This window comes from Polypterus senegalus, chromosome 13, assembly GCF_016835505.1.
Source record: "Polypterus senegalus isolate Bchr_013 chromosome 13, ASM1683550v1, whole genome shotgun sequence".
Lineage (NCBI taxonomy): Eukaryota > Metazoa > Chordata > Cladistia > Polypteriformes > Polypteridae > Polypterus > Polypterus senegalus.
In genome coordinates, this window is record NC_053166.1 from 75,671,621 (window position 1) to 75,686,597 (window position 14,977).

At 37.6% G+C, this 14,977-nt stretch overlaps 1 long non-coding RNA gene across 1 annotated transcript; it reads left to right on the forward strand.

The window, feature by feature from the left end:
* The first annotated feature begins 1 nt into the window (after position 1).
* On the forward strand, positions 2-8,642 carry LOC120543062. The gene is made up of 3 exons (XR_005636280.1): positions 2-99; positions 3,248-3,280; positions 8,612-8,642. It is a non-coding gene; the product is annotated as an uncharacterized LOC120543062 (long non-coding RNA).
* The last annotated feature ends 6,335 nt before the right edge of the window (positions 8,643-14,977 follow it).

The following is a 14,977-nucleotide window of genomic DNA, read 5'->3' on the forward strand; positions in this document are numbered from 1 at the left end:
GAAATCGTCAGTAGGACAAGAAAAGTAGATCGGCATGAAGGAGCCACACGCGTAAGAAACAGTGACGACTAACGCGCCCCCTAAGGACGAGGAGGGAAAGTAAGACAACGTAGATTTAATTTATTTTTTCTCTCGGCAAACGGCCGAACGCGGCGAAGACTCGTTGCTTGTAGTTTGACGGATCAAGAGCGATCCTAGTTCTATAGATATCAAAGTTTGGCCTTCATTTTTAACGAAACTAGTAATTAATTGCTCGAAACAACAGAGCCTGGCACTTTCTTTTAAATCACACATTCCAAGCAGAGTTTCTTTAGGTATTTCTTCAGGTATATTATTCCTGAAGAAGTTAAAAATTTACACTGCATTTTTACCTTTTCTGAACTGAACCTTTTATCTCCTAACAGTGTACCTACTATAATATATATAATATATATAATATAAAACTACATTTCACCTTTGTTCCAGCTGCCTGATGCACTATATGACAAGTTTCCCTTATCCTGTCAAAAGTATTAAATGTGAATGTTACTTAAATTAACCAGTTGTACGTTATTATGAGTGCATGAAGTAGTGTCTTCTTCAGTGATCTGGTACACGCTTCAGGGTCGGTAGCCTCCTTGAGTGGGATAAACGCTGGATCGCCAAGACTCCAAAATAGATACAGTATTTTGTTTAGAACATGGATGGACAGAGGGATGATTCAGTCAGTAGCTACCAATTGTACAGTTCTATCATTATTCTTGACTAGTAATCAAAGGCAGTTAGTTTTAAGATTTTCTCAGCCTTTTCAAATCTTGGCATTAATTAAACTTTGTACTATTTGCTACACCGCACCTAGTATATTTTTAAACTTCCTTAAATTTTAATTAACTCATTTTCAAAGCCACCTGATTTAATTAAGGTCATAGGGGTGGACACCTTGCTCCAGCAGCTTTAGGTTCAATGGAGGAAGGAGACCATCAACTACTTGCTGTTATTCTGTATAATCCAACCCGAGCAGCAATCTATCCAAATTACATCACAAGAACATTAGAACAATCTAGACGAGAACAGGCCATTCAGCCCAACAAAGCTCTCCAGTGCTACCCACTTATTTATTCCAAAAAAATATCAAGTCGAGTTTTGAAAGTCCCTAACGTCTTACTGTCTACCACACTACTTGGTAGCTTATTCCAAGTGCCTATCGTTCTTTGTGCGAAATTTACCCTTGTCAAGTTTCCAACTGTGTCCCCGTGTTTTCGATGAACTCATTTTAAAATAACAATCTCGATCCACTGTACTAATTCCCTTCATAATTTTATACACTTCAATCATGTCATCTCTTAATCTTCTTTTGCTTAAACTGTATATTATACTGTCATTTACCACCACCTACTCAAAGCATCATGATGCACCAACATTGATGGACTGAAAGCCAGAAGTCTACGTGACCATCATCATCAGGTCCTTCCATGAAAACCCTAAATACAAAGAGGACTGTTTGACTTATGTTAGGTAGATTGCCCAGAGGGGACTGGGCGGTCTGGAACCCCTACAGATTTTATTTTTTTCTCCAGCCTTTGGAGTTGTTTTTTTTGTTTTTTCTGTCCACCCTGGCCATCGGACCTTACTCTTATTCTATGTTAATTAATGTTGACTTATGTTTATCTTTTATTGTGTCTTCTATTTTTCTATTAATTTTGTAAAGCACTTTGAGCTACATTTTTTGTATGAATATGTGCTATATAAATAAATGTTGATTGATTGATTGATTTAATCTTTCCTCGTAATTCAATCCCTGTAGCCCTCGAAACAGCCTAGTTGCTCTTCTCTGGACCTTTTCTAGTGTTGCTATGTCCTTTTTGTAGCCTAGTGTATAGAGCCTTTACATAATACTTTGTGCAAGCATGGTTTCCTTTGATGGCAGCATTTGGTTTGTTTATGTAGTTTTCTATTAACTAAGCACACTTGGATGTAGACATGTTATCCTAGTCGTCTTTACAGGAAGTTCAAGCTCAGTCAAATTGTGGCGTTATCTCCTGTGCCCAGCCCTCTACAGACAACTCAACAAGTTTTCTGTAGGATGGCGGTCTGGCCTCTGACTAGATGATTCTTGGACTTTGATCTTCTTCTTTTTTTTTTTTAATATAGCTGGCCATGTGCTTCACACCATTGTCATAGTAAACCAAAATACTTCTCTAACCACAGGTTTCTGACAAAAGGCAGTAGGATTTACTCCAAAATCTACTCTATATACAGTATTTACAATCCTAAGCCTAAAAGTGCAACGGTTTTATGTGACACTTTAATTCAGGCTTATTTTAAAACCTACATATATTTGTTTGGTATCATTCTTTTCAGAATATATCGAACTTTAATGTGATGTTGTTAGATTTTCAGATTCTTATTCCATTTTTAAATTATAAACTAAAATCTATCAAGAACTCACATCTCACAAGACAAGACTTAACGAAGAGTGCCAAGAGATTTAACCACACCCGGGGCCGGAAATAAAAGACAAAGAGTAGAACAGCTGCTGTACAGGCTTTTGAACATTCAAAGCGACGTTTGAGATGCGCATCATGCAGCACGGCAGCAGCAACAGCCAGCGGCTGATCGAGCAAAGAGGAGGTAAAAAAACAAACAAACTGTATTTGTTTCCCATTGTATCATCGTTTAAGAGGGGGTTTTGGAAGAGCAACCGTGTCTTCTTGGGGTACGTTCAGCCCCCTATTCACAATGCGAGAGGCAGACTGGTCGCAACTGGGGTTTGAGCGCCAAAGGAGCCAGGGGGGCTCCTAGTAGGCCCCCCTAGTACTCATTATAAACACTTCATTTTCCTCTTTATCCTAGCCAGAGCTCCAGGTGCAGAGAAGACACCTTATAACACAATCCCACTCTTACCATGTTGGACAGAAGGTACTCTGTTCTTTGGGCTGTGGTGTGTTTTGTGCCAAACATGCATGTAAAATTAAGTTTGAAAATTTTTACCGTTTGACAATATGACTTTTTCCACATGGTTAATATTAATATTATCTTTGTGCAAAAATACACCAGGTAGAATTTTAATTTTTGGGAGAAATTACTAATATTTATAATTTGAATTATAATGTGATTAGTTAAATCTGAACAGAATTACATGCCCTAATATTAAATGTTTGCACATTTCTTTTTCCTGATATCAACAATTTTTTGTACATTGAGTATTTTTGATTACAAATTCTTATAAAGGAGAATGAAAGCCTGACACAACCTTTCTTGATTTTAGATTTTAACAATGAAAGCTGAAATTTCGATAAAGGTGAGTAACCTTTTGATTTCTAGTGCACATATTCTTTACAATTGGAGCCCATGCAAATGAAGTGAATTACTAAAAATCTCACAGCAAGTTACAGGAAGAATTTGGACCAACAACTTTGCATCTTAAATTCTAGTGTCCTGTACTTATACCAGACAAAGTGAACAGTCTGAGAGCATAATTCCCTGTAAAGCTCTCATCTCAAAATATTTATTATAAAACCGTAATTAGAGTCCCAGTAATAAAAAAGGGTAAATTGCAGGATATAAAGAACTGTTGCAGGTTTGTCATTAACAGCGTACTTAAAGCAGTGATTTCCAGTCCCAGTCCTGTTGGATTTTTGCTGCTGCTATTTTTTGTTCCAACTGGTTTCATGATCAGTGAATCATATTACCTCAAACTGATTGAATCGTTTAATTAGCTGGCCTTTCGTCTTTTGTTATTCTGCATTTTGAAAAGAGCTGTAGCATTAATAATAAATTAAGAAATATTCATTTTTTGCCAAATTCCTAACTCTCTTTTGTCATTTATCTATTGATTCTCTTTTTCTGTGGTGTGTGTTCCTTTGTTTATTTCCTAAGAATCACAATTAACAAATAGTAGAGTAGATACAGTAACAGAGCAGACTCGCGCAGACAGTGCTTGGGCTGGGATGTGAACTGGGCCACTGTCCCTAGTTGTCTTTGTCTTTTCTGTTTTTTTTGCAAGTCATTTTGTGTTTTAAATTTACTATACTGTATTTTTCTGGTGCCCCATCCAGGGTTAGTTCCTGGTTTGTATTCAATTCTGTCAATATTGGCTCCTGCTTCTCATGCGATTAAATTTTGATTAAGCAGATTCTGGGTTATGTACAGTACTATGCACTATTCCTGTAAGAGGAAACAAGCTTAATGGAATAAATTGAATTGAACCTTCATATATTAGCCCAGAGCTACTATTCACTGCATTTACTGTCTTCTGCGTTTTAAATACTTCATGATCTAAATTGCACTTATCCTCCCATAGTGCACAACACTCAGCATATAAAACACATTAACATGGTATGTTTTAGGCTAATCTTTTATAATGAAGTTGAACATTGAAGGACTGCCTACTTACACTCTTCAAATGTTTCATTTCAGGTATTACCATACCACTGAATGTGTCAAAGGAACTTGTAAACTGAATGCTTCTATAAGAAATAAAATTTCAAATTCACCAAAATAGTGTAGGTGCCATGGAGGAATGACAGGCATTCTGGCCAGGATAAAGGAGGGATTCTTGCCTGGATATTGCATGGACTGGGTGAACCGGTATACCGAGAGCAGTTCATTCCCCTACATGACAGGTACCAGAGTTCCTCAGGGGTGAACCCGATTAGGACAGCCACAGGGTGGCATGGGAGTCTGGAAATGCAACCCCGTCGGGGTCTTTAGGTACCTCTAGAGGGTGCCCTGCCCTGGTTTCCACACAACCCAGAAATGCTCCAGACAACCTTGGCATAACTGGAAGCAATTCCCGTGTCAGATTTTAAAAGAAAGCCCACAGCCTCACTTATTTAAGTCAGAGTTGGGAAGCAGCAAGCGGTGGAAGGAGAGAATTTATAATTGTGCATTTGGCTGGTGTTTCTGTAAGAAGGTGGTGGAAGCAGATGAAAATCTTTTATGTGAACCAGGAATTGTGCCTCGGCATTACTATGTCTGTGATTTGAGGCTCAGTGGCGCCACCTTATAGTTACAAAATCATCTCATTTTCACAGTCCACAACAGTTATTGCAAATCCTATACTTGAACAAATTATTATACATCTCCTCAAAATCAAAAACACACCACAAAAACCTATATAATAACCTTTTTATATTATATTTGAGTCACAGTGATTGATCTATAATATCCCTATATCTTCAGGGCCTTCTTTGAGCCACAGTCAATACCTAATCAGGAAACCATGCCACCTCTGTGTTTCAGCATATTTATACTCATAGCACTGTCAGTGTAACAGTGCAGTGTTTTTTAAAGATTATTTGGTTTATTTTTAAGAAAGCAATAAACATTACTACAATGCACATTATCATTTACAAAGTTATTTGAACATTTGATGAGGTCCATCCAGTACAAAAATACACAGTCACAGTTTAGCCCTGTTCTTCATGCGCTATCCTTACTGAGTACAAGGGAACCTACAACAATAGTTGATAACTTCAGATACTTCAAAGGCCACTTTGCTGTTTTGCAGAAGGGAACAGGATACATGTGGTCAAGAACACACCAAAGAAGGAAAAATTGATTTCTCTGAAGATCCAGAAAAGTCACTTTCCAGAAGAGCAACCAAAAAAAAAAAGATTTGAGGAACAAACCCCTTTTAGTTTTGCTGCCTTGGAGAGATGCTGTATAAAAGGAAGATTAAACCCATAGGAGTCTAGTTGATCTCTAAGAGAAGAAGCCGCATCTGAAAGATCTCGAGGCAACATAGAAGATCTGTTAACACGTGACTGCATGGAGAGATTGTTTTCTTGATATTAACATTATTCAGAGTTACCTGGGCTCTTTCCGTTTTGGATTAATAAAAATCCTTTCACAGAGTCGATGGGGCTATTTATTCTCACATCAATTTGAATCTTTTCATGTGTGTCAATCATACCTTCACATAATAACCCAGTGTGCAGATATATAAAATATACTGTATTATGAAAACTGAAATCCCAAATAAACACAAGTCAGTATTAGGACCAAGAACAGTATAACAAAAAAATCACATCCGGGTGAATTACAACCACCGTTTACTATATAGATTTTACATTGTCTTCATTTTTATGTTTTGTGTACATTTATTTGAATTAATGTAAGATGCTGTACTTCTCTCACTTCACTTTTTAAAGCACAATGTTGTACTTTACTATTGCTGATCTCATCGTGGCCTATTAGTAGGGCTCCCTGTATAATCAATTCAGCTTATTTTTGTATAGCGCTCTTCAGTCAGTGCAGACATAGAGCACTGTGACGGGTTCTCAGGTAAAATTGCAAATATAAGTGCAAGTATAAAATGTAAGTATACACATTTTACAAATTTACATTTGTGCTGGAGTTTCGAGTTCAGATCCTGATGAAACACCATGCCCCCTTGTTCTAATCTCAGCTCTGTTTTCAGTCACAGCATTATTACCTTTATGGAAATGTGAACATGTTTAACGTACATTTAAAAAGATTTTAAATGCCTTCATGACAGTCTTTAATTTCTTCATAAAATTGTTATCCATTTGGGGAGACATATATAAAGTTTTAGGTTTGCCATGAATGCTATAGTTTTGACTTTTTTAGTATCTTCCTTTTTGATTTCAGATACATAAACTTGCACTAATATGAAAATTTGTGTTTTATTGCAATCTGTCCTTTATTCATTGCATGCAATCGTAGTAACTATTAATAAGTTTAAAAAGTATTTACTATAAATATTCATTGAAACCAAACCAATTGTTCAAATTGCGTTGCTTTTAATTTCATTGCTGGAAAGTGTACAGTAATTAAAACCTTAAAGAGTAATCTAAGCGGCATAGTGATTTGTTAACACCAGATTTTCCATGCCGCTTTGAGTTTGATGGGGCTCTAATTGGAAGGTTTTACTTGACATTGTCAAAAGCACTTGGTACTTGAAGCTCAGCTCCTTATTATCCTACCTGATATTTCACATCCACTGCAAGATAAAAAACAGGACAATTATCGTTTCAAGTTTAGATTGTCAGATTTATTGATGGCACATGTAATATACAGGTAGGAAGTGTTAATATGACAACATACATCTGAGATATTTGTTTGGTACAGTATCAGTTTACAATATAAAAGTTTTTTTTTTTTTCTTGATAACTGTTGCATCCTTTGCTACCCTGGGGATAAAAGAGCATCCCACCCTAGAAATCTTCTCAAGAGTGGTGGCTGCAGTCCTGAAGTAGCAGTCTGCTCACACAAGGCACTGTGGGGTTGGGGGCAGGAATCTGTAATAGGAGGAGACGTTTATAGTATACTGTCTTCTGTGATTTAACTGTTATGGCAACCTTGGCATTAGGGATATATGAGTACTAAATAAAATGACAAATAACTTCTTAACCAATGAAAATGGATGCTGCCTTTCATCCTTTTGTTTGTTAAATCTGGCTTACTGGCAGGTTTATCAAAATTACCGTTCCAGATGTTTGGTTTCATAAAAGTTGTTTTCATTTTTCACAGATAATATAAGTGGAGATTCATACAGTTATTTACAAAAGTAAAAATCTCTGCTGCACAACGTTTCATAAGTTATTCTAAACTATTTCTATGTGGATTGCCCTATCCAAACGTATTTTAAACCTCCTTTGTTTAATATAGATTGGAGATGAATATTGAGTGCTTGATCCCTTACTGTAATTCAAATCTAAAGAAAGTTTATGACATTTGGCCTTTTTTTCTTTCCATCCATTCTACTGGTCTGAAATAAAAATGGATAGCTAACTTTCTTCTTGAGATTGGAAAAAAATACGCCCAGACTTCAGACAAGTTTAGGAAATGGAAATAAGTTAATCAGTGCTTGTCTTCTCTAAATAATTCAATAAATCCCTTCAGGAGCCAACATCAGTGAGCATCACAGACCAGTGGATTATTTCATGAAGCTCACTCACTAAAAACTGTATACATGTCGATATCCATAACAATATGCCCAGACTTAAACTGGTCTCACTCAACATTTCTAAGAGTACCCGTGTCTGGGCATGGAGGCCTTCACAAATGACTTTGGTATCTGTGTGGCTTCACTGATTGTAGACATAAATGCAAAGACGGAATGACATGCGGACACATTTCAGCATTTTGTGGCATAACCACAATAGCCCAGAGCAGTTGAATGCAAATACTGGATCTAATCAATGTCATGGCTATCATGTTAGAGAAGGTGCTGGGTAAGCGGGGCTGAGTATAAGTCTTTGAGTCTGCCAGTAAACACATTGGGTTGTGGAGGGATGAATCTGTTGTGAATGAAGATTATTATTTAATCAGCACTGAACATCACTAACTGAGACTTGTAGAAGTCTACAAGACTTTGTAAGCTGCCTCTCTTGCTTTATCTGGAGCTGTGATTTTAGCAAAAGTAGTAATTTTTTATTTTTAAAGTGCAAAACGTTCTTTCTTATTTATCTTTATATATAGTACGCTACCATGGCTGTCTGTTTGTCTGTCCAGGATTTTAACTCGCCTGTATCTCGCAAACTGTTTGATCTGTTGACCTGAAATTTGGTACACATATACTACGTGATGTCTACTATCCGCTTTCGGGGTGATGATTGATCTCCAAGGTTATTCAACTTTTAATTTTTATTTTATTTTATCGTAGAATCAACTCTTGGCAGCGGGCAGCAGGGCGGCCGTGCGGTGCATGTGTACGGGCACCATTCTCATCGTTACCACCTTCGCCGTCACTTCCCCTGTCTCTTCATATTTTAAATCATTCTTGAGGCAGATTGAAGACTTAAGTGCCAGCTTAAGTGAAAAATTAAAGAAAAACGTACTAAGTAACACAAACGCTGACTTTCAGTCAGTTTTAATGCAAAAAGATGCCAACGAAAGAAGAGAAGAAGCGGGCTGCTAGGGTGGAGAAAAGAAGAGCTGCTCAGGAAGCAGCAAGTGCATTAACCTCTGAGCAAATGAATGCTAAACGTACAGAGAAAGAGTATGAAAACTATCAATGCTCAAGTCAAGTGTATTAAATGCACATTATTGTGCAGTGTGCCATTACTGGTATTAAAATAATGTGTGTCTCACTTTTTTTTCCCTGACATTCTGCCACACATACACAGAGTCTTGGGTTTCACTGCTGGCCCTGGAACTGCCTGTGTGGAACTCTTTTTATGTCTGCATGAGTTTTCCTTCCACTTCCCAAATACTGGCAAAATGGCAAAGTCAGTACAAGTTGGTATTCCCTGCCCAGGCCTGCTACCTGACTCAGTGCTGCTGGGACAAGCTGAACTGAATATGGCCATTGGAAAATTAGTGAATATCCATGTACCCAGGCATGTTTAGCTTGCTGTCATAATCCTGGTTTGTATTACTGTATATAATACTGTTTTAAAATAAAGTCACTGTTGTGAAACCAACAAAGCCTGGACCATCAGGTTAACGTGAGGTGGACCACAAGTAGGTCAAAGAACTTCATGAAATACCCATCTGGCATTCTTGTATTTGTCTGTGACTCTCCATTTAACACATTTTTTAATTGATTCTTTATGTAAACATATTGTTTTCTTTTTAGGACATTTCCTTCACTTGTCTCTCTTTCAGTTTAGAAATATTCAACAGTGTTAATTTCCTCATCTAACAAATTAAGTACAAGTTTAGGACCTGTTTCTAAATTAAAGTCAATTATTTCTCTAGAAGCTTTTTTTGACTAAAGCAGCAGATGTTTGGTGAATTTCCAGGGATAGTTCTTAGCACTGAAATGTAGTTTGTTAACAGCAGCATTAATTACTGCCCATGTAAATGTTAACTTAGAAGGAACTTGAATGAGCAGAAAGAAAAGATTGTACACTGAAAATAAAGACAGTGAGGAGGTAGTTACTCATTTTTTTAGATATGGAACCCACACACTGCTGGATATTTGGGGCTAAATGTAGGAAGAAGTCACCAAGTTAACAAAAATATTAACTAAAGAGGACATCTGGCTGCCCAGACTGATAAAGGGGTTGCTAAGAAGCAACAGCAGCAGAGCATCTTTGGAAATACACGGGGACGAGCGATGCTGGTGTCATGCCCCATTATAAAACACTGCAGGTTATGGCATAGAATTGGTCCGTCTGTAATGAAAAGTCACAATACTGTGTTTGGCCCCAAACTAGCCCATTGTAAATATATTTCTTACTAGCTGCCTGGGATCGCTCTTAAAAAAATCAACCCCCAAGACTGGCCATTTGAAGACAGCCTATGAATGGCTCATTTGTAACGTAAAAATCAGTTCTGTACACTATCCACAGGCATCATTTGTTAAAAGCATCTGTCAAAAAGTCTGTACCTAGACCATTTTATATAGAAAATATATTACTCAGAACTGTAATATTGTAAATACATTTGTAGGTAAATAACAGGGGTAATCTATTTTAAGCAGAAAACATTAGATACAACTGTACAAAGCTCTCTTTTTGCAGAATATATAAATGTGCATGCTATATATATATATTTGTTCACAAGGCTCAAACCGATTTACTGTACCAGCTTTAAAAGAAAGGAAAAAAAGAAATGTACAGTAAAATAGATGTAAGTGACGTTATTGGCTCAGAAGTAAAATGGATGTTGCCCTGCTAAAAAATGAGGATCTCCCTTAAAAATGTTGCATTAGACCAGATAAAGATTTAACACTCTTAAAAAGCAATGGATAGCGTACAATTGTCTTCTTAAAGTGTTCTTTCCTTACAGAAAAAAAATGACAGTGATTTCTTCAAACTGCAAAGGTAATTTGTAAAAAACAGATATGGAATTATTGAACATGTATAAATATACACTGCATTTGAAATACAAAGCACTGCCCCCAGTGGATACTGCCCCCTGAAGGACAACTGGCACATTCATTGAACCTTTACCACAAGTCAGTGGCTAGCCGTATTGTAGCACCCAGCGCATCTTCTCCTTTGAAGTGACTAAAACTAGAACAAAATACACTTGTGTAACAGGGGTGTGAATTTGGAAAGATGGCTCTAGGACAGCCCTGCGGTGGGCTGGCGCCCTGCCCGGGGTTTGTTTCCTGCCTTGTGCCCTGTGTTGGCTGGGATTGGCTCCAGCAGCCCCTGCGACCCTGTAGTTAGGATATAGCGGGTTGGATAATGGATGGATGGATGGATGGCTCTAGGACAGTTGAAGTGCACAGTTCAACCAGATGACTTCAAATGACTTTGGAAATTGAGGGATAATGAACATAAAGACAGCCATATGTGTATAACAGTTGGTGAGCAGTTGATACCTACAGATCTGCTGTCACCTTACAGTTGTGGGGTCTTGGGTTTAGTGCCTGGCTCACTTTCTTGTTGTATCTGTGTGGTTCCTCTCACATTCTTAATGTTTTATGTTAACTGACACCTATGCCATCCAGTCCAGCATCATAAATAACAAAGCCAATGGACTACTGGCCAGTGCCAGGTCTGCTTGTCAATGTTTTAGACTACAGAGTAGTGACATTCTCTACAGCACGAATAAAATGAGTGGGCGGCACGGTAGTACAGTAGTAGCACTGCTGCCTCGCAGTAAGGGGACCTGGGTTCGCCTTCCGGGTCCTCCCTGCATGGGTTTCTTCCGGGTGCTCCAGTTTCCTCCCACAGTCCAAAGACATGCAGGTTAGGTGCATTGGCGATCCTAAACTGTCCCTGGTGTGTGTGTGTGTGTGTCCTGCCCAGGATTTATTCCTGCCTGGTGCCCTGTGCTGACTGGGATTGGCTCCAGCAGTCCCCCGTGACCATGTGTTAGGATATAACAGGTTGGATGATGAACGGATGGACAAATAAAATGAAGGTAGATTGAAGATTGACAAGCTATTCAAATATGCTCTGAAAGAAATGTATACTCTTTTTAATTTGCCACCTTTATTTGAAACAGAATTTCAAAAGGGAACTTTCTTTGTTCTGTCTGTTAAAAAAGAAAAAAATGCACTTAGTGAAACCAAAGTTCTAGTGAATTGATTTTGTTCTGTAATGCTTCAATCCTGAAACACTGGAATGATATTGGTCACAGTCTGTTTACAGGTTATACGTCACACAGACATCTTGCTGGAAATTGATTCCAGGAAGGCTGCAGAATATCTAAATTAAAGACCCAAAGTAAAAATTTTAAACCCATTATAACAGTTCCAGGTGGCATGGTGGCACGGTGACTAGCGCCACTTCGCAGATCCATTGTCCTCAGTTTGAATTCTTTGGCTGGTTACTGTTGACATGCAGTTACACATTCACCCTGTGTTTGAATTAGTTTTTCTCGCACATTCTCAAAATTGTTATGTAAGTTATGTTAATTTGCATTTCTAAATTGGCACGAGGTTTGCTGTGTGTGGATGAGCCCTGTGATGAACTGGACTTGCACTCCAGCCCTTAATGGCCCTGAATTCATTCATTTAATTAGAACAGATTTATTAATATCTTAAACTGTTATATGATTTAATGGAAATGCTGCAGCAGTGTCTGTGTGTGTGTAATTCACTTGCACATTTTCCATGTTCACTCATTTCCTCCCACACTAACAAAACAGCATGTTGGTCATTCTGATTCCCAGCTCCCAATCTACTGTATTTGTGTATTGGGGAGCGTGCCCTGGAGTGGACTGATGCTCCATCATGGGTTAGCTTTAGTCCTGTATTTAACTCTGTCAGGGCAGGCTCCATCTCCCTGTGACTACTGTGGTGGAAAATCCATAAATATCAAGGATAAATGACCATATGAGTGAAAAATAAACACCTAATTATGGAATTACAATTGGCACAAAGAACTCAGTGTTAAAGGAACGGCCATATATATACAATACAGTTTAATTTTCTCCTTACTAGTGTGATAAAGCACATGTTACATTGCCCAGCCTTCTTTAACAGCATTTAAATCTTGAGTGCTCATCTGATTAACCTAAAATATGGCCCATCCACTACAGATTAACATGGAAAACACTTTACATTTATGACCCAGCATGCACTACATCTGTCTGGACAAGAGCAAATATTATATTCATTTGTGTGTTTGCCTTCTTTAGCAATCTTGTATTCTGGAAGATGCAATATAAATACAATTTAATCTCATTGTTATAAAGCAGTTAATATTCATTTCATAACATATTTTAATAATATATCTTACACAACCCTAATTTTTGTCTGATTGAGCTTAAGTTGACACCGACAGCACTGAAGTGCCTAAAATGGCAATCATTATTGTTTGTCCCTATGACTAATGACATGCTCTATCATGTAAAAATAAAAGATAAAAGAACAAAAACTGGAAAGAAGCCTATTATTATTGCTCAAATTCTGCTTACTAGGATCATTATGCTGCTAGTTATCATCAATCGTGGACAAAAAGGTGTTTTTTGTTTCTTCAGAAATGTTATAAATTGTATATTTTTCTTTTTCAGTACTTAACTTGTCATTTTTGTGTTAACGGGACTTAATATTGGCACATCTTTTTTAGTTTTATCATTGATAGATGTAGTTATAAAGTCATAAGGTTTAGCACTTTGTCAGTGTTATAGCATAATTGAAGGTTTGTGTTAAGAGTCTGTACTCTGGAGAGTGCAATACAAGAATATATAGAATTCAACTGAAGACCAACTCTCAACGTTTTTCTCAGTAGATATTATTTCTAATGGGGCTATTGACATCAAATTTTCACCAGATGTTGGTAACAACCCAAGTAATCCACACATACAAAGAACTCAAAATGACTAAGTCCATAAATTAAGTTACATGTAATAAAGTGAAATGACATAGGGAAAAAGTATTGAACACAAGAAGAAAAGGAGGTGCAAAAAGGCATGGAAAGCCAAGAAACCAGCTGAAATCTGTCAGTATTTAGAAAACAAACCTGCTCCCTGTCAGTGCAAATTAATATCAACTGGTTTAGTCCTAATTGATCGCCTATAAAAAGGTTTCTTATTACCAAAGTGTCACACAAGAAGCATCTCATGATGGGTAAAAGCAAAGAGCTCTCTCAAACCTTCACAAACTTACTATTGCAAAACACACTGATGGGACTAGTTACAGACGTATTTCTAAAATTCTGAATGTTCCAGTGAGCACTGTTAAGGCCATAATCTGGAAGTGGAAAGAACATCATTTCATCATAAACCGGCCACGACCAGGTGCTCCTCACAAGATTTCTGACAGAGGAGTCAATCGAATAATGAGAAGAATTGTCTAAGAGCCAAGAACCACTCACGGAGAACTTCACAATGATCTAGAATTAGCAGGTACAGTTGTTTAAAAAAAAACAATTAGTAATGCACTCAACTGCCATGGCCTGTATGAACGCTCACCGCACAAGACTCCACTGCTGAAGAAAAAGCATGTTGAAGCTTGTTTAAAGTTTGCTGCACAACATTTAGACAAGCTAATGAAATACTGGGAGAATATGGCCTGGTCAGATGAGACCAAAATTGAACTCTTTGGATATCATTGTACACACCATGTTTGGAGGAGAAATGGCACTGCACATCACCCCAAAAACACCATACCAGACATCATATAATTGAAGGGAGGCTGAATGGAGAAATGTACCAGGACATTCTTGATAAGAATCTGCTGCCATCTACCAGGGTGCTGAAGATGAAATGAGGATGGACATTACAGCAAGACAAGGATTCCAAACACAAAGCCAAGGAAACTCTCAATTGGTTTCAGGGAAAGAAAATAAAGCTAATACAATGGCCCAGTCAGTCATCTGACTTGAATCCAATTGAAAATCTATGGAAAGAACTGAAGATCAGAGTTGAGCCCCTGGAACCTTCAGGATTTGAAGACGGTTTGTGTGGATGAATGGGCCAAAATCACATCTGAGCAATGCATGTCACTAGTTTGTCTATACAGGAGGCTTCTTGAAGCTGTCATTACCAACAAAGGCTTTTCTACTAAGTATTAAATAACTTTCAGTGAGCGTGTTCAATACTTATTCTCTGTGTCATTTTACTTTATTACAGGTGACTTAATTTACAGACTTATTTGTTTAGATTTTTTTGTATGTGTGGATTA